This window comes from Camelus dromedarius, unplaced genomic scaffold, assembly GCF_036321535.1.
Source record: "Camelus dromedarius isolate mCamDro1 unplaced genomic scaffold, mCamDro1.pat HAP1_SCAFFOLD_15, whole genome shotgun sequence".
NCBI lineage: Eukaryota > Metazoa > Chordata > Mammalia > Artiodactyla > Camelidae > Camelus > Camelus dromedarius.
This window is the reverse complement of record NW_026989805.1, coordinates 96,562-123,249: the sequence shown is the minus strand read 5'-3', so window position 1 is coordinate 123,249 and position 26,688 is coordinate 96,562. Positions and strand designations below refer to the sequence as shown.

The 26,688-nt window shown below is 36.8% G+C and overlaps 1 long non-coding RNA gene across 1 annotated transcript in view; it reads left to right on the top strand.

The window, feature by feature from the left end:
- The window catches only part of LOC135320800 (uncharacterized), a 46,858-nt gene extending 22,610 nt beyond the window's left edge, over positions 1-24,248 (top strand). The window contains exon 3 of the long non-coding RNA XR_010380129.1: positions 23,685-24,248. This is a non-coding gene — a long non-coding RNA (uncharacterized LOC135320800). The remainder of the gene's footprint in view (positions 1-23,684) is intronic.
- Positions 24,249-26,688: the final 2,440 nt, after the last annotated feature.

Below are 26,688 nucleotides of genomic sequence, written 5' to 3'. Positions count from 1 at the left end.
TGCCCCATTTATGACCTGTCCAATTTTCTATGATTATGTAATAATGCACTGAGAAATTGGGGACTATGGCACTTGGTGAGATCAATCTCTCAACACTTAAAGTGGCCCAGGCTTTTAGTAACAGTAGAAATAAATATGAACATACTTCTTGGAATCACATCACCAAACAAGGGTCATCGCTACTGGCTGATATTTTTAGGGGAAAAAAAAAACCCACTATTTGAAGTCATTGCTTTTTATATCATTCATTATTCTATTGTCCTTGAAATAAATGGTCTTTAGACATCAACAGGGCAGGTACAGGATCCAAAAACAAACACGTTGACTGTTTCTACTACTATACAATTATGGGATACAAATGTGTATATGTAAATACATGCATGAACATATTTTTAAATCAAGTGCTTTTCTGTCAAGTATAAAAACTTATGGAAACAAAGTATACCTTTAATAGTATTCTCCTGTTAAGCACAAATTCACCTTCCTTCATATGTCTTATGGTCAGTATCTCACCACTTAGACAACATGGGTGGCATCCATGAATTTTCCACATATAACGCAAGGGGCTTCCTTCCCTCTGAGAATATGGATCTTTGAGAAGATGTGCTTGTCTTGCGGACTGCCATGTTCACATCAGGAATATAATTCCTAGTGCTTGTATCAGAAGAGTCTACAGGATTGGTTGTACTTTGTCATTGTTTTCCCCTAAAAATAGCCAACATTAGACCTTTGCTGTGACTGGTATTGCCTCACAGGAAAGTTTGTCTTGGTCTAGAGGAAAAATTGGTTATGACTTTTTTTTAGTGCATAGTAGAAACAGTTTTCTGAAAGCCAAGACACTTATTTTTTTTAATGATAAAAAGAAGGATGCTTTGAATGTGAAATGAAGGATGCTTGTGTGTATTTTCCTGGACAGAATATTAGAAATTTGCTGGTGTTCCCTCCAAAGGGGGGGGCAAATAGGAGGTAGATTATTAACAGAAAAGTGTGGTGTTAATGTGGGCGGAGTAATGACACACTCAGAATGCTATGGGAAAAATAACCAAAAGTTGAAAGTGTTTAAAATGTTGTGGAAATTCAGATTCTCACCCCATCCAAACAAACCATATGAAGTCTGTGGTAGGGTTGAGTGTTTGGAACGTTTAGAACAGACAGCAATGAACAGTGGGAGTCAGGGCGTCATGCCAAAAGACCAGAAGGGTGAGTGACACCGCAGTGGATGTTGGGACCCAGCAGCACTCAGAGGCCAAGACCAAGAAACCTTGTCCCAGAGGAGGCCGGTGATGTCATGTTACCATTAGGGCCATAAGTCTTGTCATATCATAGACAACTTCTGTAAGTCTCGTGTTTTATTTTTGATGAACCTTTTTGGGTTTCTAATTCTTGACTAGGTAAGTTATTTCTAGACCATGAGTTACCCTCCAGTGGGAGCAGCCAGAGAAGTCTAGCTGCACCAATGAACAATACAAATTACCACCAGATGATTACTGTTCATTGTGAAGCTAGTATATATCCATTTCCGATCTTCAAGCTGGAGAGCAGGTTGATGTCCATATCCTGCAGTCAAATGTTCTGTCTAGCAAGTATATTCCACATGAAATTTTAGGTCAGTGGGAACACAAAAGGGCTTGTTTTCCTGCAAACACGGTTTTCCTCAGGCAAGAAGTTATGAAGCAACATGTCTGCTTGATTTTTTTTTTTCAGTCAGAACAGACGGAGCACCCTCTCCCCACAGATGTCTTTATAACTGTTTGCACTTTTATTTTTGTCTTTCCATAAAATGTTATACAAAGAGCAAGACAAAGTCCTATCAAGGATACATTAACAAGACTGCGAGGAATCCAAAGACTCAGTAAGTTATCTGAGCAGCCACCTCTCCCACCCCCACCCCACCCCCCATTTCCCTTAAGCAGTGGGTTTAGGGTGACTAAAAGCTGGAAGCAACAACTGTACTTTTTAATTCTGGCACGTTGGTGGGAGCATCCTGCGTTACGTATGAAACAGGTGGATGCTCGGAGTAAAAGAAGCCTGTCCAGCCAACACTTTGTAAGTGGAGCTGCTGACCCATTTTCCCCACCCCGTCTCTCAGGATATTATCTGTCTTAGCTCAGCTTCTCGTTTGAAAGCTGAGTATGAGACAGACTTACAGGCAAGTAAGCTTATTTTGGAAAGTTATCTCAAGGAATGAAAGAGAAGGACTGGGAATCATTAAAAAGAAAAGAGGAAAAGCCAGTAGAAGAATGAATTTTCAAAGGTTGCCTTTGTGGGCAACTGTACCCCTTCTGGCCTGGATCTTCTAAGGACCTCCAGAGAGGCTGCTTCCAGCGATCTGTGTGAGGACCGGAATGGGGAGCATCCCATCAGCATCTCCTGCCTCCCGTTGCTGATGCAAGGAGATGCCCTCTCCTTTGTACCACTCCGTTGTGCCTGAGCGAGTTCAGGGTGCGCTCCCATTTTCACCTGGGAGATGTGGACATTTTAATACACTGAATGCTCTTTTTGATGAGTTTGTGAGATTGGAGCAGTTCAGCATAACCAAGTGTGAAAATCAATAAATCCCCTAAGGAATTAAAAAAAATACAAAAAGCTCCCCAAACACCCCCCCCAAAAGCCCCTGGCTTTCTGCTTCTGTGCTGGATCAGAAAAAACACAGAAGCAGAAAACCAGGGCTACATGGAGCAGCTGAAACAATCGCAGGTGTGTTACAGCTGTACGAAGTTGGTTGCTGCAGGGACGGCTACAGTCGAACGTGGGCTGTGAGAAATGGGAGGTAGGGCACAGGAGGTGTGCAGTGTTCTAACTCAAATTGTCTGTGAGGTGGGCTCAATTAGACTCCTCTTCTCAGTAAAACTGGATGGTATTATTTTAACCCAAGGCTGTATTATGATTAACTGGCAGTGACTAACACACAATATATGTGCCGTGTTTATTTAAAGTAATAAGAAATGTTATACAATATAACAAGCATTTGTGTCAATGGCTCAGGGCTTGTTCTGAGTGACAAATCTTAACACTTGTGCTGACATTTTGGTTCGGTGATGTTTGAGATTTTAATACAAGTAAGTTAAGATGAGGAATAGTCTGGACAACTAATGCAAAGGTCGATTAGTTGGAGTGAAATTGTGAAAAGAGAGATCATGACTCTCCAATTCACTTCCCATATTTCTCAGCCTTACAGAGAGAGGCAAGACCCTTCTAACTGCCAGGAACTATTAGGATTGGGGGACATCTGATCCAGGGAACAGTCAATGGAATAAAATGAGCATCTCTTAAATTAATCCTAGCACTTAAAAAATAATTCTGAGGCAGTCAGGTTTTACAAGGGGAAGGAATGGAAGTATGGAAGCAGGTCTGAATCCGATTCACTCGGAGCACTCATGAGAGCATGTAGGGTCGACCACATTGGTCTCAGCAAGCTGGCTTCAGAGGAGAATGTTACGTCTACTGTACTTGGTTTCTCCAAATCAGAATTCCATCAGCCCCTGGCCGTGTGCAAGGCTGGCGCTGCTTCTCGCACTCATCAGTGAGTCAGTAGTTTTCTCACATATATCCTGAGATTGTCTAGCTTGGAATTTTCCTGTTTCTCTCCATGTGTGTCTGACAAGTTTCATATTCTTTGCATTGGATCTCTGTCTACATAATAGACATTTAGTTCACATAGTCCCACAAATCTCTTATTTCTTCAGTACAGAACATTCATTGTTATTTTTCTAGCTGTCTGTATGCTCATTTAGTGTTATACATGCTAAATCTAAGTTACATAATTTACACTCACATTTTATCTTAATACTGTTTAATCTCAGATACAAATATTAGATATAAATAGAAAAGCAATGAGAGGTGCTCAGATGACAATTTGTATGAAGATCTTAGCTCATGCTCATTTTATATATTACACATATATATTGATTGATATTTATATAAAGTCAGGTATAAATTACGAGAGCCTTGGGTTAGCACTGAAACCTCATTTAAGTTCATGATATGGAAGATTTTCCCCATGGCCACTGTGGTTCTATATTAATCAATAATCAATTTGTTCATTTATCATTTTGCCAAACAAAATGCGAGTTTCTAAAAAGGTCACTCTCAGATATTGAAGCCAAGTATGTTTACAGTTCAGAATTTATAGTGATAACCATCTAGGTTCCTATGGTTAAAGATCTTTCTGTTACTACTTACTAATGCCAACACATGAATTTGTAGATTATAAAAGGTAAGACTTTCCAAAATTAAACACGTGCTACAACATTCTTATTTGAAAATGCCTTTCTTTGTGCTGCAGTAGCTTAGATGGAAAAGGAATAATTTTATTGCCAAGCATTGTCTAGGGGCCTTCCCCCAAGATCCTAATTATTTTATATATTAACTTTCTTTTTATGTATAAGTTACTATAAAATATTAAGCAGTCAAAAATGTCTCAGTATTTACATTTGGAGATAAAAGAAGTCTTTTACTCTAAAGAAAGTATTTTATGTAAGTATATTTCAGAAGTCTAAGTGAAACTCACATTGCTTGACATTAGCAATTAGTTGTAACTGATGAATTTATATTAAATAACATTGGTTTATATATTTAATTTGCAGTTTCCATAATTCTGCTTTGTGAAATACTTTAATTTTTAAAACATTTTATTATTACCTTTTATTTTGAATTGGACACTGCACATTATATATGTATTCTTATAATGCCTATATTTTTTTAAGAATGGTAATCTTTCATGAGTTCATGGAATTATGATGTCTGTTTTCACCTCATAGCTACATCTAAACCTCTGAAACTATAGTCCATAATCTGGAAATTTAAAAATATATATTTCTAACTAATTCAAAGGTCAAAGAAGATATTATAAAAATGTAAAGATTTTATAGCTTCTTGAAATGTGATATTTTTGAAAAAATTCAGACTTCTAATAATGTTCTGTAAGTTATTTAGTATGGTGTTCCTCCATAAAAAAAATGAAGTTATGCAAAATTACTCAAATTTCTTTGAAGGGACTCCCATCTTTAAGTAATGGATTATATATCTAGTGTTCCTCAGAATATACCTTGGGTAATACTTCCCTGAAGAAATATATGACAAATAAAGAAGTGTAGATTTTCACCTTTTTACATTTTATAAAGCAAAGATAAAGAAATCTTATATATTACTTTGATAATGGCTTTCACACAGAGAGAATAAAAGATGCCATGATGTAAGAACAGAAAACTGATTTTAAGTTATGTAGCCTTTAGAACTCTATATTTAGGTACATTTATAGAACAGTTAGGTCACATTTGGTAGCCAATGACAGCAAAATGGTAACAGTGATGAAAACTGCCATTTGAAAGGGGGAATGGAAATGAAACTACAGTTTCTCATCCTTGAACCCCCTCGAGTCTTGTTGACTGGGAATAACAGAATCTCTCTCGCCTGCGGTGGAGGGAGTTCCCTGGCTGCACAGGTTCAGTTTGTTCTAGGCAAGGCTCCATGTACAGCAACCCCCCTGATTGTATCTGGGAGGTGCACTGAATAGAGACCACACCTTCCAGGGACTAACCCACCCCGACAACTCTCACCCTCCCAGTGCAAATGCTAGTGTGAGCATCCTTCAGAGAGGTGAATAATCTCAGGTACTTACTGGCCAGAGTTGGAGTCCCCTTTTCCAAATCAGTCCCTTAAAACCTGAACAAGCTTCACAGCTATTTGACCTGAGACAATCAGATGTGCTAGAAGCCAGGGCCAGAAAGAGGTCATTCAGCTGGAACACTGGAGCCTAGATTCAGGCCTGTGAAGTTTGTTAAGCAAAAGTGCTGCCTTAGTCTCCAAGCCCTGCTCATGCCTGCATGGGGGCCCTGCCACTTGCAGTCTCTCTTCCCTCAGTGTCACTGCTAAGGTGAGGAGACACGGCTGAGATTGTCCCCACCTTCTATACGCACCCCTCAAACAATTCCCTTTCTTTTCTTATTTCTTCCTTCCTTACTTCCTTTTCCTCTCTCTCTCTCTCTTTTTTTTTTTTTTTTGTTTATAATCAGGTCAAAGCTTCTACATAAGGCTGTGGGTTTGTAGGTAGGATGTAGCGTCAGGCTTTCCTTAGGTTCCCCTAGGCTCTCATCTTACTTGTCTGCCGAATCTTCAACCTAACAAATGCTTCCTAACACCACTTTGCCATAACTTTTGCTTGATGTGTAGGATTTGCCTTTTCCAGCTCAGCAAAGCTGCAGATGTTCAGAATTTCGGTCATTTTTTTATTTCAGCCCACAGGCAAAAGGAGCTACTTTTAGCAAAGCTCTATTATTATTTTTTTTTAACTCTGCTTTCAGATGAACTGACTTCAGAAAAGGCTTTATATCTTTTGGGACCTTAGTTAAAGCTGCAGAATTAGCCAGTACACTCAGACATGACAGTGTTTTCCTGCCTCAGTTCTTAATTTTGCAGGGTCAGTAGACACAAACTCTGAGTCCCAGTGGGCAGTGATCACAGACTCACAGCGCTTTTACTCACAACGATCACCAACTTCCATTGTTGAGGGAGGAGAGGAGGAGTCCTTACCATCCTTTGCCCTGTTTCGTTAGTTCAGTTAGTTCAACTCTCAGTATCTGTTCCTATCAGCCCTTATTTCCCTGTACCAAATTCAAAATCAGTTCAGATGCTTTTGATCACAAGCAATGGATGGCTCACATAACTCATGGCTCAGGTAGATTTTCTAACTCCTACGCAAAGCCCTCAAGTTCACTCTTACTGCCCTGGTGGAAGTCACATTAACAGCCCAAAAGAAATCACTTTGGCCAGGAATTTGCTAACAAATTTAATGAATTTTGCTAACAAATTTAACCAATTCCCATGGGCTAGAATTTGGAGATTGAATAGAGTCAGTTTTCAAAAGAAGTCCCAAAGACAATTAGCTACAGTTTGACAAGAAAGGAGGGGACTTGGCAGCTTAGAATTCAACCAGCAGATGTATACTATCTCTGTAAATCATTCTGAATCTTATAGATGGGGTTTGTATATTGTATTAAACTCTCTGCCTTAGAGTCCAGATGGTATTTCATATCAGTTATAATTAAAATGAACTCCCTCTGGAAGCTAAAGTGACAATAAGTAACCCTAATAAGAACAATTTGTAAATATTACATGGCTACCATATCTAAATTAAAAAAATAAAAACAGCCAGATTACCTAGAGGCCATGCAAATTAAATTGGCAATTAGTTTACTTTCCTTGTCTCCTTGTGTATAAGATCTTTGAACTGTAAATTAAGTGCATTTGTAACATAAACAAGGCAAAATACAAAATCTTTGACTAAATGAGCTTAAAACGTGCCCAAAGACCCATTAGGGAGCTCGTTGTGAAAAGATGGTTCTCCTTACAGAGGTCACTGAGCTGTCAGGGCTACAATTATAGATCCCAACAGCACATTTGTAAGAAAGCCCTGGCTCTGAGATAAGAAATCTGGGTTCAAAACCCTCAACCATTATTTGATAATGCAAAGACATAGGTGGGTTACAGCATTGTATTACGCTGCCATAGTATCAGTAGTTGGCTGGAAGAATTGTTGTGAAGATCAACCGATAAAACATAAATGAATTAACTTAGCAAACAACCTAACACATAAGTAGGTCCTCAAAAACTAGAAGTAACTCAGTTACTTACTTTTGTTAAATACTAATTTTTGTTAGAAATAAAAAGAATGAGTGGCATTTAATTGATTCGCTACCTCTCTTACCGCACCTTTGATTTTTATGATTCTTACAAAGCCGCTTCTATTGTCTCTGAATCTACACCCTCATCCACGACTGTGGTGTCAGAAGAAAGCAAGTAATATTCCCAGCTGAGTCACATTTAAAACTCTTCCTTTGTGGAGAATTTCAGGCTATTATATGTGGTATTGCCTTTAGAAGATCCCTGTATACCGTTGATCATCATAGCGGCCCCGGCTTTTATTAATAACCCATGTATGACTCAACTATGCTATTACATTCATACCTTTGATTTTGCACATCAGCATACTTTTTTTTTTTCCAGAACTCAAAACCGCTGTCAGTTTTACATCTCCAGCTCATACCCTAGGGGGAGCCGTAAGATAGATGCTGAGATCCCAGTCCAGAATGTTCCGTGTGTCATTCCTGTGTGTCTCAGAAATTCACAGAAAAAAATACGTTTGCTTTGTCAAATAAATCATACTTGCTTCTGCTTTCACACTCAGGAAGCTTCCTGTCAACAGGCTTGGTCCAGGAGCCGTAATTATAAATAAAGCTCCAGAGAGAATGAGTGGATTCTTCAAAGTCACTGCTTTCCCTCACCACATTTATTTTAACCATCTCTCTCATTTCTTCTGTTTGCTTATTTATTTATTCAACAGATTTTATTAGATATCTCCTGTACCCCTGAGTACAGGCTAAGTACTGGGGACGTGATGGGCCAGCACAAACCTGATAAGTAGTCTTACTGAATTCACAGAGATGGAAAGCATGGATCACTTCAAAGAGGCTTTTTGGCATGTGTATCTGATTTAATAGCCCTGAAATGTTTAGGGGTGGGGCATTCTATTAATTCTTCATGGATTCTTAATGGGAGCTCTCAAATACATACTTTTACTTGTGTAAACATGATTAATGGAGCATAGATTTGGTCTTGCTAAACACCAACATATCCAATTGCATTGCCTTCTGATTCTCCATCCGTCAGTCCTTTAGAGACTCCCTTCCAACTCTCCTGATGCCTCTCTGGTTCCTCCACTTAAACGTTGCTTTTACAACCCAGTCATACTGAATAACTTATGTTTGCAAACCGGGAAAGCAATCACCTTGCTGTTTTGAAAATACATACATATGTGAGAGGGTTTTGCCAAAGAAAGGACAATTCTGGATCTTCAATGATGAAAATTATTTACAGCAGTGTTCATAGCCACCAGAAGTCACTGTGCGACTGTACGTAAGGCTTTGCACAGGGCGAAACCTCTGTTTTGACTCCCTTTCCAGTATGTTTGAATGATGATCATGGTAAGTGTGGACTCAAGCCATGAATTCTAGAGAGTGTCTGCCATGATTTGTTTAAAAAACCATGTTGATGTTTTAATAATATCTTCCAGGACTCTGCCTGGATAAAGGGGTACTTCTGAAGAAGAAACAAAATGAACAGAATCAGTCGTAAATATTTTTTTTAAAATACGCAAGTCAGTTCTGGGTTGGGGGCCATGGATAGCCTGCGGGATAGCTGGAATGAAGACAAGTCAGGGAAGAAGTCATGACTACCAGGAAATCAATAAGAATAAAATGAGGTGTATCTGTTTTTTTCTGTCTCAGGAATAATCACCTGTCCTGACTTCTCTTCTTTATCTTTTTTTTTAATGGTACACCACACTCTCCAGTCCATTTACACAGTTGATCGAATTTGTAGGGGGCATATTCCTGATTCAAATTTAACCAATTATTTTTTTTCTTTTGGTTTCTGTTTTTGTAAATTAAAATGGTCAGTGACCATCTCTCTTGACATGTGGTCTCGAAAAATAAAGAAGGCGAGAAGAATATAATTTGACACAGAGAGAGGGAAGGAGGCAGGTGATAGCAAGTTCTGACTCAACTTGGAGTCAGTTTGCATGCCCACCTGTCTGCATCCTTGCCCTTGATTTCCGCAAGACATTTATATACCCTTATAAAAATTTCTGATTTTTCCTATTCTACTTTTAGACTGTCTTTGCTAAGATTTCAAACTTTGTATTCACTTTATGGAATGCTTTCCTTCAAATAATAGGTTGTTATTTTTTAAATAGCCCTTAATGTTGTCCTGTACATCTACTCAGCTGATCAGAAGCTAATCATGTGATGACACTTAGGGTCATTTCTTCCAAACTCAGGGTGGGTCCATCTGATGAGAGTTTCTCTTTTGGACTTTGGTATGATACTGTCGGTAATATTCCTGTGTAACAGATTTTCAACCTTGAAACTTCTGAAATCTCAAATAAAATGACTATCAGATTTAATGTGAAAATTTTGTTGACAGAGAGATCATTAGCAAATGTAAGAAAAGAATAGTTTTGCCTTAACCGTGTTCTTGGCTCAACTATTCAGTTACCCTGACTGTTAACCATTTCCTGAATGATTCAAGCTTCAAGTGAGTTCAGAACAAGCAGGCCGTGGCCAGGTGTGTGCCCTGTGGCAGAATCAATGCCCACCAAGCTCCTGTCCTGTCACAGAGCGTCCTGAAACATTCAGACCAAAGGGAGCTGATGTTTTGTTTCTGATGGGTCAGATTTGGAGGTCGGTACCATCAAAAACCATAGGAGGCACATTTAGCCATGTTTTTCTCTTTGTTCTGTTAATGTCCAGAAGCAGGGATGGGAGTCTCCTACAGAACAGGCTTTGTTCATTATTTGCTCTGGATCCTTGCCGTGAAGCAGTGCACTGACTCCCTGTGTACCGGGGTAGAAAAGTTGAGCGTGAGGCTGTGGTGAGCTGTGGTCAGGCCAGGCCACAGAAAACCAACAGGCAGACTTAAAAGAGAAACTTGTAGTCACTGCAGCCTGAATGTAGTTGAGGAGTGACCCTGTGCAGGCAAGGCAAGAAACTCAGGGCCTATAACCCTAATATTAATCTGGTGTCCATGACCTGGTAAAAGCTTTATTTCCAATTATTGTGTAAGTAATTTCTATCAGCTGGTGTGGGTCCACAGATTTTCTGACTTCATGGACTGAGACTGCTACAGCTGAGCTGTGGACAGCACCACGTTTACACAACCTGATGAGACATGAGGGAGGAAACAGTAGGCAGGCCCAGCCACCTACATGCTATTTGTAACTGCCCTTCTTATTATTCACCTTCCTGAGTAAGCCAGCATGAAAACAAATTTGAAACAAATCCAAATTTTCACTGTTTTCTATCCGTTTATGCATACCAACTCTGAAGATCTGGCCAGATGTCAGTGATTGATCTTATCTTTTCTTTTCTTTTCTTTTCTTCTCTTTTCTTTTCTTCTCTTTTCTTTTCTTCTCTTTCTCTCTCTTTTTCTTTCTTTCTTTCTTTCTTTCTTTCTTTCTTTCTTTCTTTCTTTCTTTCTTTCTTTCCCTCTCTTTCTCTTTCTTTCTTTCTTTCTTTCTTTCTTTCTTTCTTTCTTTCTTTCTTTCTTTCTTTCTTTCTTTCTTTCTTTCTTTCCTACCTTCCTTCCTTCCTTCCCTCCCTTCATTCCTTCCTTCCTTCCTTTCTCTCTCTCTCTTTCTTACTCATTACACACACTAAGAAAAAAAGAGAAACACACATAAATGTTGGAAAAATGCCAAGCAGGAAGAGAATTAACATTTATCGAGTACTTAGTGTCATGCCCTGCTTTAAGTACTTTTTAGTTATTAACTCACTTAGTGACTATTATCCCCAATTGACAAATGAGGAAATTAGGTACTAGAGCAGACATCTGTATGGTGATCACAGAGTTAGAAGTCATCAGAGAGAAGATGTTCACCTAGTGACTTGTACAAGCTCAGAGTAATAAAAGCTGGAACCAGAATTTGACCAAAGGATGTCTGTCTCCAAGATTCCAGCTCTTAATCTGTTTTTGACATTGTCATTAAACACATATCCTGTTTTTCAAGCAAAATATTTTATCTCCCCTTTACAAGTAAGGAAACTTGAATCCTAAGAAATGGTATCAGTTCCCCTTTGTTGCTAAGTTACGGAATGGTACAACCTGAATTCAAACCCAGGTTTGTCTCCTTTAAATGAGACGGCAGAGCCCTGTCTATCTGCTAGTTTGCTAACTGATAATGAGCTATTTCTGTTTGTTTAGTTATTCAGATACTGTTAGATTTTCCCCAGCTTGTTTTTGCTCTTCCTGAGACATGCAGATAATAATGGGACTAATGTGGATGAGTAAAAATGTATAGAAGGAAACCACTGCTTATACAAAGATGCCATATAACTTGAGTTTAAATAATAAGGTTAATCACAATATTAATGATTTCCTGAAAGACTTCCATGCAATGACAGCAAAGAAAAAAAATGAAAGGAAATTTGCCCCCCTCGACGTTAGGATATAATAAAAAAGGCAGATTAAATCTGTGTGGAAGTGGAGCAAAAAGAAGCATAGAGATCAATATGGACAAAAAAGAATCATACAGAACTCCAAGAAAGAAACCACATTACACAAGATACTTTGATATCTAGTGAGGCTGGCATTGAAATCAATGGAACTCATACAACCTACTGAATGAAGTGAGTCAGTAGTTCATAGGAATAAAAATAGCCAATCAACATATGAAAAGGATCTCAACTTCATTCACCATTAAGTAAGTACAGAATAAATCAGAAGCTATTTCCAACTCTCATATGGGTGTGTTTTGTAGTAATAGTGAGGGTATGAAGAAATAGGTAGGTAATGTTATTATACTGTTGATTGGGAATAGACTTTTATCATTATTTATAAAAGGCATTAATAAAACTTAGTTCTAATTTTAAAATTCCCATGTCCTTTGACCAAGAATTTCATTTCTAGAAATTTTAATATTTATGTATATTTGTGATACGTACCAAAAAAGGTGAATGAAGTTGTTAACTTCAGCTCTCTAACAAGGTTTTATGGGGAAAAAACATCTTTTGGTGAAACAATATACAGTGAATTAGGATAGATTGACAATCCAATGTTAGTTACTCTTTATAAAGAAAAAGATTGAATCTGTACTTATTTGTAGCGATCTACACACTGTTCAATTATGTGAATGAAATCACTTGGCAAAATACATAAAAATATGTTTCCTTTTTATTTGCACGCGTGTGCGCGCACACACACACACACACACAGAGTCCAGAATCAAGGAAGCAGATGTAAAAGTCTAAGGCAAATCTAGTTTCAGAAATCTAGTTTAAAAAGAAAAAAGCCAAATGAACTTAAATATAAAACAAACAGACTCACAGACATAGAATACAAACTTGGGGTTGCCAGGGGGAGAGGGGTGGAAGGGGCAGACTGGGAGTTTGAGATGGTAGATACTGACAGGTGTATATATATAGAATAGATAAACAAGTTTATACTGTATAGCACAGGGAAATATATTCAAGATCTTGTAGTTTACGGTGAAAAAATGTGAAAACGATTATATGTATATTGATGTATGACTGAAAAATTGTCCTGTATACCAGAAATTGACACAACATTGTAAAATGACTGTAACTCAATAAAAAAGACAAATAAAAAAATAGAAATGTTCTAAAAATAGAAAAAAAATCTAGTTAATGGGAAAAGTGGTGATGGAATGGAGAAGTTATGAGGCTCAAGAATTGGCAGGAGAGTATGCCAATGTCTCTGCTAGGACAAAGTTTTACTTAGGCTACAGTGAGATTCCTCACCTGGCTATCTGTGAGGTATTCTTAATGATGAATTTAATCAGTGTATACTTATATACCTAAAAAAAATTATACGCCACTACTGCTGCAAGGCTCAACGAGATCAGCAAGCTCCTAGCAGCCAGCTCCACCCTGCTCCCCAGAGGCAACCCTCGTAACAATGATAACTATTATTTTTCATAGTTTTCTCCATATTTTAATGTGCATACACTGAAATTTTTGGTGTCAGTTTTAGACGTTATATTTTTAATTTATAATTGTTAAGAATTTTAAATCCCTTAAACCTATTTTTCTTACATTGCTTCCCCCCTCTCTCTTTCTGCCTTTATCCTCCCGATGTGATATTGTGCCTATTGAGGAAGTAGATATAATAATTTGACAAATTTTTATCACTACTGAAAGAAAAATGTTTCGAGTATGCTTGGTTTTGATGATCATTTTTATGGATGCCATTAGTTCCCATTTTTCTCCATAATTTTTTTTTTCAGTCCTACAGTTTTCTACTCTCTAACAGCTTCGTTAAATGTTTCTCTGTGTAATTTTCCACATGGAGACATATCTTAGATAATCTGCTGATTCCTTGTTTTCTGCTTCCTTCTGCTACACCTGGCACTGCAGACTCTCTATAGTTGCTGGACATTTGGTGATATGGCCATTTAATCAGACTGGATTATGTGTTGTGTTATTGTTTCTGGAATCTTTCTCTTCTTTCCTGATTTACTTTGTCGTTTTGATGGCCCATGTTCTCCAATAGCATCTCAAACAAGTTACGTGCTAATTACCTTCTTTGCGAACATAATGGAACATATCTTCATTCCACTTGACTACTTGACTGAAAGTTATGCAATACATACATAGTTTTCTCAGATATTTAGAGAGAGAAACAAAGAGAGAGAAATAAAACAGGGCAAGAGGAGAATGTTAAATACACAAAAGAGCAGAATGAAAACATCTCAGGAGAAACTCTTGCAAACAGGTGACAATGGGCAACCGGCTGAAACATTTTTATTAAATTTTTAAAACTTAGAGCTGGACAAAGGGAATTCCATTTTCTGGTGTGGCCTGAAAGAACCTTGGAAGTTCCACTGTCCTAATTAAAGTAGAAAGTGGGACAAACTGAACTGAACAATCGACAGCTTCTTAGATTCATAAGAGAAGTGAGGTCACAGTGCGAATGGCTGCCTCTAACTTTGGGAGAACTACAGGCAAATAACTACTTAGCACCCCAACTTCCAGGGGTGGTGACCCATGAGGAGAACCCTCTGCGGGAAACAGTGCCGGGATGAGGAAGTCTGGACTGTAACTGAGAAATTGCCTGAGGTTCATGATGGATGTCTCTGAGAGTTAAAAACCCCAGGGAACCTAGTCTTGGGGGTGGTTCTTCTCATTTTTGTGAGTTTTTACCTCTAAGAGCTGGACTTAGTTCTCACAGTCAATATTACAGAAAAATCTCCTTGTGTTTCTGGTAGGTGGAGGGAAAAAAAGAATAAATTAGTCAAGACTGAATCCCAAATATCTGTTCAAATAGTTGCTTTCTTTTATCAAGTCATATTTTTTTCTGGAGTTTTGCAATATGTCCCTCTAAAACCACCAATATCGATTATTTAATCAATGACATTGATTTAAGAATAATGTGGATTTTAGGGATATGAAACAGATATGTTTCTATTTCTTACTTAAATCACATTTCTTTCAGCCTTTTACATTCAAAAAATAAGAAGCCATAAGTCTTATCAAAATAGGAAATGTAACTAGTTCCAAATACAAAAAATTTGGTTTTGATCTGTTTTGAATCTCAAATATTTCAGGACTGTTTTTGTCTGGCATTGCAGGCTAAGAAAAGGACTTAGCCCATAACCAGAAAAGAGTTTTGAAATAGATGCTTTGTGTGAGAAGTGCAGGTTCTCTAAATTCATTTAGTTTCCATTAACATTTTAATTTCCATTTAATGTATTAAGAATTTGACGTGGCATATTAAGTCTTGAGTATGGAAAAAAAATTGAAGGGCTTGATGAGATAAAGAGAAAAATCACAAACTGTGTAAAAATAATGTAGTTACATGTATGCATAAACTTATAATCTATTTTTTAAGTAATAGTGGGATTGTAATTTTAGCATTTAATGCAGAATGCAGCATTAAGCCTAAAAGATGAAAATGTTCAGTTTTAAGAAACATGTTTAATGATTGCATTCCATGGTTAATAGTCTATGAATAACTGCTTCAAATATTAAACATAATGGAAACATTTATTGATTAAATAAAAAGGGGGTGTTGCCTTTATACCCCTAAGAAAACAGTATAATAATGATTTCCCTATAGCTGAGGTGAAAATTATAATAGTTGTACAATAAAGTAAGTAGATCATTATTTTACTATTCTTTCTATTATTTACAATTTTACTGATATTTTTAATTGTATTATTGAAAAATTCCCAGAAAATCTGATTTAATAGCTTGAGATTCCCATTAGGAAATATTATATCAGGGTTTGTTTTTTCTTTTATTATTTCATTTTGTTTCTTTTTTCTCTTAATCATTGAGTGTTAGTGGTCTTGGGTATAAGAGGCTATATTAAATAAAATAGTTGGTAATCACAGATACATTTTTCCTCTTGACTGATACTTGAATTATTTAGTTTTGCTGGACTTAACAGGAGAGAAAAAACCTGCAAATGCTTGAGTCTCCAAAGATATTTGTGTTTATTGTCGGTACACTCATAGGAAATAAATCTAGCAAATAAGTGAAAAAGAAAAAAAAACTGTAAATAAGTTAGGGTGCGTTGTCACAGCACGAAATTCTCCATCAGGGACCGTTTGCTAAATTTCTTACCTTCACAGCAGGAAATGTAAATGTCTGTCTTGGGAACTGAGCTCAACTAAGAGTATACATCCTGGCTTCTACTTGAGACTGCAAATCACTTTCCTCCCACCGTACAGAAATGTGAGGTCTCACTGCCTATTGATCTAACCATACTCTGGAACCATTCATTCACTTTCTCATTCATTCACTTGCTCTTCTTTCGAACGTTAAGGAGGCAGCTCCTTTGTGCCAGGAATCAGGGCTGGGACTGGAAATGCAAGCCAGTTGCCCTTTTTAAGACGGAATGATAACCAATGATAACCAGAAGCGTTTGATGTGGAAAGTATAGTGATGGAGAACTCTGCACGGCATCTCAGGAGCTCCGAGAGGAGTGTTTGCCTTGGTGAGGATGTGGAGGGAAGCACCTTGTAGGAGGCAATGTCTGAGTTGAATTGTAGAGGATGGCTAAGTGCGCTGGAAGCAGCAGAGGTGGGAGGTCCAGCCTGCTTAGCACAGCATAGGAAGATAAAGGCCCACACAGGTCCCTAATAGAGGAGTGTGTGCATAATAGAAATTAATTTAAATCCATTATTACTTTCATATGAAGTGCCAGGAGCAGACAGGGGAACTGTGAGCTAAAAAGTAAATGAAGATTGGTTTGTTAAGAGTCTTATATGATCTGATCCAGAAGCTGTATTTCCTTCTATAAAAAGGACTGTCCTCTGTATGTGTGAGGTTATCTATCTATCTATCTATCTATCTATCTATCTATCTATCTTGTGCATGTGTGTATTAATCTTGCATATAAATCATGAATATATATATTAAATACATATATATAATATATATTTTCCTACATATTTATATTTTATTTATATTTATATATCTTGCACAACAAAACCAACATCCAAAACCCTAAATTTCTCCCACTCAATACTTACTGATGACAAGGAGCTAGACAGAACCTTAAAAATTTTTTCCTGATATTACTTTAAATAATGGCATCTCCATTAATAAAGAAAGGAAGAAAGGAAGCAATTATGGAGTGAAAAAGTCCATCAATGTTTTGATAATTTTTTTAGCTTCCTAAGAGAAAACAGAATAAAAGCTGTTTCACGGTCTCATTATCTACAAAGCACGTGCTGCCCTTGATTTGCCAGCCCCTAATCATTCCCTTTCATTCTCTCCCCTACTCTCTAACCTGAGACACTTAATACACACCATACTCGGCCCTTTCTGAAGGAACTGTGCATTCACTTTTCTTGTGTTTGGAAGTCTTGTCCCTCCTCTTTTAAAGCCGTCCCTCACTTCTAACAGCACCCCCACCGAAGTCTCTCATGACCTTCCATCCAGTGATTCTGCATAATATCGTTCTACTTCATGTCCACAGCATTAGTTAATGCTTCACATTGTTTTCTTTATTCATCTATTTATTGTCTCTGTTCACAATAAATGAAACATGAATATAAACATTTCAGGGTATGGCCTCTTTATATTCTGCTCTTAAGTATCTAGAATGAGGTCTGATGCATAAGAGAATTTCACAAACGTAGCTGGGTAACTTCAGGTCCCATTCGGTTTCCTGGCAGAGAAACGGAGAGGAGGGGAAGGTGAAAGCGGAAAACAGTGTGAAAGTTTGCTACCCCCTTGGAGTTCAAGGATGACTCTGTTTTGCCGTTACCTCTGCACATGATTTATATTTTGGCTATCACAAGTTTTGTTGACTTTACATTTTAGGGATACCATTGTTTTCTCACATGTTTTAAATATTTTCCTATGATGCTATTTTTTAAAATTCATGTTTATGGTACCATTTGTTTTATTCATTTGTATTTGTTTTTGTTTGAGTCCTTCAGTCATTTTTAGCCAATTTTTTGAGATATAATTTATAAGCCTCTAAATTCACCCATTGGAAGTGCATGATTTAGTTATTTTTAGTAAATGTACTGAGCTGTGCAGTCATCACCACAGCAAGTTTTGGAACACTTCCTTTGCCCCCCAAAGTTCCCTTGTACCCATTTACAGACAGTTTCTTTCTCCACCCCCAGTCACATTCAATTACAGATCTGATCTCTCTCACAGATTTGCCATTACTGGACATTTCATGTACATTGGATGTAGAATCCTTCACTTATACCCATTCAGTAGCATGTAACAATATTTCATTCATTTATAGCACTGAATAGCATTTCATTTTACGTATACAAACATTTTCCCCCATCTCCAGTAACAACTCGATTGTTTTCAGCTTGTAGTTATACTGAAAAAATGCTGCTATGAAAATTTCTTTGTGTGGACATAGGTTTCTGTTTTTCTTAGGTAGATTCCTTAAGTGGAATTGCTATGTCCTAGGGTAAGTTTCTGTTTAGCTTTTAAAGAAATTGCCCAAGTTATTTCCCAAATGAAAGTACTATTTACATTACGAAGCAGTGTGAGAGGATTGCTGTTTCACCACATTTTTGTAGACCCTTGGTGTCACCTGTCATTTGATTATAGCCATTCTACTGGGTTTGGCATGTTATCTCATTGTGGCTTAATTATTATTTTTTCTAATGATTAGTGATGTTGGGAATATGTCCATGTTTTTATTGTCAATTAATATATCAACGAAATATCTTTTCATGTACTTGCCTATTTTATATTGAATTGTCAGTTTATTATTGAGTAATAACTGTTCTTTATATAATCTATGTATAGTTCTTTATCCAATATGTTCGTTGAGAATATTCTGCTGGTATTTGATTTATCTTTTCATTTTTATCAGTGTTTCCTTTGAAGGGAATTTAAAGTGTTTTCAAAACGAGGTCCAAATTTTTATGGATCTGTCATTTATTTTTCTTTTTGATTTATGTTTTTGAATCATGTTAAAGACTCTGCCTTATCCAGCATCAAAAGATTTCCTCTTATGTTTTCTTCTTAAAAAATCATAGTTTTAGCTCTTACAATTAAGTGGTGTGATCCAGTATGAGTTAATATTTTGCGTATGCTCTGAGTTCATTTTTTGTATATAGATGTTTAATTGTCCCAGTTCCATTTATTGAAAAGACCTTCCTTTCTCACTGATTTGCATTGCCACCTTTGTTAAAAATCAGCTGACTTTAAATATAAAGACTTATTTCTGAACTCTCAATTTTGTTCCATTGATTTATATGATTATTTTTATGCCAGTAAGTTGGAAATCATGTGGTATTTGTTTGTTTGGTCCAAAAGTATTTTGGTTATTCCAGGTCCTTTGCCTTCTCATATAAGTTTTTATTAGATTTTTTTTAAGAGCAGTTTTAGGTTCACAATAAATCTGACCAGAAAGTACAGAGGTTCCCCATGTAAGTCCTGCCCCAATACATTTATAGTCCTGTCCATTATCAATGTCCCCCGCCAGAGAGGAACATATGTTATAACTGATGAACTTACACTGACACATCATTCTGACCTGGAGTCCAGAGTATATAGTGAGGTTCACTTTTGGTGTTATGTATCCTGTGGGGTTGGAAAAATGGATAATGACATGTATTTGTGTTACTGTATCATACAGAGTAGTTTCCTTGCCATGGAATTCCTGTGTGCTCTGCCTACTCACCTCTCCCTGTGCTGTTAACCCCTGGCAACCTCTGACCTTTTTATCGTCTTCATAGTTTTGCCTTTCCCAGAATCTCATCAATTTGGAATCATGTGCTATGTAGTCTTTTCAGACTAGCTTCTTCCACTTGGTAGTATATGTTTAAGGTTCCACCATGTCTTTTCATGGTCTGATAGCTCATTTCTTTTTAGTGCTGAATAATGGTCTGTTGTCTGGATGTACTCACAGTTTATGCATTAACTAACTAAAGAACGTCTTGGTTGCTTCCAAATTTTGGGAGTAATTAATAAAGCTACTATAGTCATCTGTGTACAGGGATTTGTGTAGACATACATTTTCAACTCCTTTGAGTAAACACAAAGAAGCATGACTGTGCCAGTGTATGGTGAGGGTATGGTTTGTCTTGCAAGAAGCCACCAAACTGCCTACCAAAGCAGCTGTCATCATTTTGCATTTCCGCCAGCGATGAATGAGAGTTCCTGTTGCTCCGTGTCCTCACCAGCACTTGATACTGTTAATGTTGTAGATGTTGGTCATTATTAGCTGCCGAGTAGTAATATCACGTTGGTGTTTTAAACCATGTAAACTTTGGTCCAGCTTGTCAACCTCAGTAACAGCAACGACAACAAAAGCCCTGCTGTGGTTTTGAGATACACTGTGCTGAACGTAGTGACCAACGGAGGAGAGTTGTTGACATAATAACACTGAGTCTTCCACCCTTTCTTCTGGCAGACAATTTTTAAAATACTCTGAATTTGTGCTCAGAGATATTCAGCCAGTCAGCTCCCCCTTTTCAAAAATCACAGATATGCTTTCATCTCAAGGAGAGCACATCTCCAAGCAAAGGCTCCTCTATTCTTGTCGTCATGAACCTGGTGGGTGACTGTTTCAGGGGTTTTCTCTTTTGCCAAAACTCCAGCTAATAAAGTTCTGAGAGCATGAAAAAAGAAATCCCTCCATTAATTTAAATTCAATTTCTTTTTATTTTTAATTGAAGTATAGTCAGTTATAATGAGTCAATTTCTGGTGTACAGCATGTTTTAGTCATACATATATATACATACATTTGTTTTCATATTCTTTTTCATTATAGGTTACTACAAGATATTGAGTATAGTTCTCTGTGCTATACAGAAAAAAATTTTTTTAATCTATTTTATCTATAGTAGTTAATATTATCAATTCTCGAACTCCTGATTTATCCCTTCCCACCCCCTTTACCCCCGGTAACTATAGATTTGTTCACTATGTCTCAGTCTGTTTCTGTTTTGTCCAGTCTCATATTCCATGTATAAGTGATATCATATGATATTTTTCTTTCTCTTTCTGGCTTACTTCACTTAGAATGATGATCTCCAGGTCCATCCATGTTGCTGCAGATGACATTATTTTATCACTTTTTATGGCTGAGTAGTATTCCATAGTGTAAATATATCACAGCTTCTTTATCCAGCCATCTGTCAATGGACATTTAGGTTGTTTCCATGTCTTGGCTATTGTATATAGTGCTTCTATGAACTAAATCATCTTCAGTTTCTCTCAGCATATTTTGTAGTTTACAATATAGAAGGCTTGTACACCTTTTGTTAAATTTATTCTTAAGTAATTGATTATTTTAAATGTGATTTTGAATTTTCAAATGTTCACTCCTTGTATTTAGGATGAAAGTTTATTTTTTGTACTTGAATTTCTTCCTGCAACCTTGAGACTCTCGCTTGTTTGTTCTAGCAGTCGTGTGTGTGCATGTGTGTCTGTGTTCATGTGTGTGAACTTCTTCAGATTTTCTAAGTGCAGGATCATGTCTTAAGTGTTTAAAGATAGACTTATATCTTCCTTTGCAAATGGTATGCCTGTAATTTCTCATTTAGTTTTCTATTTCTTCATTTATTTCTTTACTGGATAGAACTTTCATTTACAATGCTGAATAGACAGACACTCCAAAACACATGGTCTTTTTTAGAAATTAGAAATGGGAATGCAAAATATAAATGAATAGCAATAAGGAAATACAGGGCATTTATATCATATCTACTGTCTGGGATTTTTTTTCAAAAGTACAGAAAGTAAGGTTTATGCTTAGAAAAGGAGTGACAGAATTAATTCCTGACAAAAGTTGTTCAGACAGACTTAGAGTCCATTTTTAAAATTAAATTAGGAAAACACAAGGGATACTTTAAGGATGGTGGCAAAAAAGAAATAAAATTGCAATAGGTGGTATCATCACTTTGTCATTTTTCTCCAAATAGATTTAAACAAGAAGTCTTTTAAATGAGCTCTTAATTAATAGATGTTGATAAAGAATTACTAAATGAATATTTAAACAAGTAAACCTTGTCTATGTGTTTTACATTTCCAATTTCATTGTTAATCATATACAAGTAAGTGAAAAATAACCAGTTAAATAGGAGGAGGCATAAAGGCATCTCTGCTCAGCAAGGGTATCCTATCCTGTGCAGATCTCAATGGGGTTTAAGGGTGAGGGTCTGTGTTCTCAGCTCCACTGATTGCATATCCGGCTGCTGGCACAGTGAGTAGGAAAGAGACATACTGTTGGCACTCTGAGAGCCTGGTAATGATGCTCATACACCAGCAGGCAGAGCCGCGGCCAGGGCACGGGATGGAAATGACTAGTCACATTCAATTGTGACCTACACGCTCATAAACTCTGAGGTTAATATATTTGTCTTCTCAAAACATTAAATAAGCTGAAGAAAATCTGTATTTAGTTATTTTTCAAGAACAAAGAAGTAATCAAAAGGTTCTTCTGTCTATGATAAATCCCCATTGCAAAGTGTGCAATATTCTTTGTAGCTTTATGATGATTTCCCCTTTATACACATAGATAGTGTATACAGTTGTAATAAGAGGAACACATGCCATGATAGGGTGAATTTCATAATAGTGTAGAGAATTGTATCAAGGAACTTCTTTATATCATGGATGTCACTGCCTAACAGGAAACAGATGTCTAGCTGGCCAAAAAAATACAAATTCCTTGTCCAGACTTTGTTTAGGTCTCCTCTTTTTCAAAGTAAGTGTTTTGCAACTGAGTTGGCAAGAATTAAATAGGCTATTAGGGCTTGCTCAGTGAGCGCCCAGTGACCCACAGCAAAGCTGGCTGAGGGGGATGGGGGTCTCTTTCACAGCACCCAACCCCCAGCTCTGACCCTTGTTCCTGTCACACCAGCCAGCTCACAACAAGGCAGGGGGCAAACTTTCACTCAGCCATTGCCCTGTTCATAGCAGTTCAGTAAGGCAGATGCTAGTATTTTGATTTTAACCAATCAAGAAGATGAAGGTAAGAAGGGTTAAGGAGTGTAACATTACATAATTAGAGGAAATACAGGGGGAGGGAAGAAGGAAGGAAGGTAGGCAGGCAAGAAGAAAAAGAAAACAGGTCTTTGCATGAGCCACGTATTTGATGCAGAAAAGATTATCATTAGTTCAATGCTGCAACCTCAGGGTAGCATAAAAGAAAGAGAGGAGGGTTGAAAAAAAGAAGGAAGGAAGGAAAGAAGAAAAAAAAAACCTAGTAAGTAATGGATTTTTTGTCCAACTTTAAACATAACTGAGCTGAGAGTTTCACCTCAAACCACCTAATTCCAAAGTATATATTCAGTCCAAAGCATTAAGTTCTAGGTTTGATGAAAATCCTTCCAGAATTGCCTTTCTTTTAAAATAGTTCCAAGTTCAATGTTAGCCAAGGCTTCAGAATCTACTTGGTTTTTCTACACAACTCCCGTGACTGCTTTCATTCTCCCTTCCACATTAATCATATTTAATGGTAGCAATGTCGTATATATATGCATTTTTACTTAAAAATTTTACAGTAATATTGTCTATTCTTACTTGCTGAATTTTTTTTGAAAAATAAATGACCCAGGCAAATTTTCACAGAATGTTTAGTGCATTATTCACATAAGAATCAATATACACAAAATCACAGGGTTTTTTTCCCCCATAATTTTAAATAAATAATAGTCCCCTTCATCCTCCAGGACTCATGCATCTTCTTTGCAAGCAGCTTGATTTACACAAGAAATCCAGAAATGACACATCCAGTGACAAGGCCAAATCTGTGATTCCAGCTGGAAGCCAGTGCTCGTTTCAGTCAAAGAGACCAAATCGGGGTGTGACTCAAGGAGTTGGACGTCAGAGCAGCAACCAGAATGATGTCGATTTTGATCAGGTGTGCTCAGGAGCATTGCTAAGAGGCAATGATTCTGGGAAATCTTCCAAAAGTGCCAAATGGAGGAAAAAGCTCTCATGTGTTGGCACATAATTGGGTAGATTGGTGAGATTTTCCAAAAGAATTATTTAAAAATGTTTTAGGAATTTCTAAAGAGTTATTTCTTCTTACACCTTTGAAAACAGACATTCTAATAATTACATTTGTCAACAACTCTCCTATTAAAAATAAAATCCATTATGTCATGCCAAAGGGCATGATTGTCTCAGTAAAAAGAAAAATCGGAGAAATGGAGAAAAGTTTACCTTTTTACATGTACTTGTTAGCCAGAGGCATCTGTTTGCTCTGTTTTTACCCATCTCTTCCAACTTGATATAAAATTATTCATTCAATTCCAGAATAGGATTACTGTGTTTTAATACCAGAGAGATTTGGCCTTTGATAATTGTCACTGGTATTCAGAAGATGATTCTGGTTAATTATATGTGTCCACAAAACACCATAAAAATAAATAGTGGGATTCCTTCAGATAAAAAATATATTGAGGAGTATTTCAGAAAGGCTGGGGTCCCTATAAAGCACTGAAATGTTCCCAAAATTTGGCTGCATACAAATGGTCATATACACAGTTTATTTTTCTTTGTTCTACAGTGGGAAATTTCACTGGCCTTAAATATTACTGAGAATACCTATATTAGTTTGTGAGTGCTTGTTTAAGATCCTACTAGAGTTATAATGAAGTTAATTATTATCAGTAATAATAGCATTTATGGAAAATCCACTGTGTGTAGTTTTATTGGTTTAGGATCTAATTATAACGAATATACACCTGCTCTGACACCACTACTCTCTGATGCTTATAAGTTAAATTGTGTGTGTGTGTGTGTGTGTGTGTGTGTGTGTGTGTAATACTAGAAAGGTGTTTGACTCTGGTAGATATATTCATGAAAAAGAATCAAGATTATTTTGCTCTGTCAGAGAAAGACAATTATATGATATTTATATGTGGAATCTGAAAAAAGAGATACAAGTAAACTTATTTAAAAACCAGAAATAGATGCACAAACATAGAAAACAAATTGTGGTTATTGAAGGGGGAAAGGGTGGAGGAGAGGGATTAATTAGGAGTTTGGGATTTGCAGGTACAAACTACTATATATAAAGTAAACAATAAGGACCTACTGTATGGCATGAGGAACTATATTCAATATATTTTAATAACCTATAATGGAAAAGAATCTGAAAAGGAATATATATGTGTGTGTGTGTGTGTGTGTCTGTATAAATGAATCATTTTGCTGTACAGCTGAAACTAACAGAACATTGTAAATCAACTATACTTAAGTAAAAAATTAAAAAAAAAGAATCTCTCTGTGATGAAATAGATCCCTAAGCTACCGTTGTTTTAAAGACATGATTGACTTGTGTCATCATACTTGAGGAGAACTTCACTGAGCAGGTCTTCTAAAACTAGGCTTTGGGCATGGGTACATTGGATCAGAAGGGTACGTGGTGCAGGCTCGGGGTAGCGCTGGTGTGAGCATCATGATGCAGACAAGAGGAGTGGTGCAGGTGACAGGAGAGAGAAGAGAATGAGCACACTACACGAGAAAGATAATAGCAAAAACAGGCATTATTTGAATAACACAGAAGAATTGGTGTGCACGTGTGTGTGTTGCTGAGGAGTATGGAGCAAGGAATAAGCTTGGATTAGCAAAAAAGGACCTCCGTGTAGAAATACTTAAATGGCCACTTGAGGACTCTAAGCTTAAACATTGTAGATTTCTGTTCAGGGCACAAGCCTGCAGGAAGTAGTATTTTCAGAAGGTACCTAGTGCTGGATGTGTAGGAGACCAGGGGAAATTAAAAATAAGAAATCAATCATTTAGATCCGTTGTATTTTACACTACATTACATTCCCACAGGTGTATATTTCAATTCATTAGGATCAGAATTTACTTTATCTACATTTTATTCTCATACTGTTAGTAATTACCTTTACTTGGAATGTGTTAACTATTATTTAATTAGCACACACTTGTATTTTATAAATAAATATATGTATACAAAATGGTTGATCAATTAAGTATTTAGTAATAGTGCTGTGGGTTCATAAATTTGTACGTGACATTTAGGTGAAGCCTGGCTAATGTGGTAGCATTGCTATTTAATCAGGGAGCCTAAAACTAAAATCAGGAGCTTGGAAAAGCCAAATTGGACAAATATCATAAAACAAAGTACAAAGGAATTTAGTGACATGTTGGGAATGGATGAAGAGGATGACATAGGGAAAACTAACGCTAAGATTTTGTGCCTGGAGAACTAACGTCATGATGTCATGTACTAAAATTTAGAATTTAGAGGATAAACTCCGCCTTTAAATGGTCAGTTTAATTTGCATTATTTTTTATCACCCTATTTATTATCAAATGTATGCAAAACACCTACCCTTCTTTTTTGTTTCATATTAAATCTAAAAAATGACATCTGAACACCAAGTATGTGCTGAAAGTGCTGAGAATACAGAAAAGGAAAAAAGTGTCTCTAAACCCTAAAATACTCCCAATATTGGGTGAAAACATATGCTAATGTGTATATTTGCTAAACAACATAGTTAGCGTCATATTTAATTCCTGTATAAACTGTTACAGGAATGCAGATGTTAGAGTTATTGATTCTGTCTGAGGGCATCAGAAAAGAGCTGGCCTCTGTACATAGAATTCAGATCCTTCATATATTTGTCATTTGGATATTTACCACTTTTGCCAAATTGATTAAAAAAATAATTGCCAGTTGCCTCACAGAAATAGAAT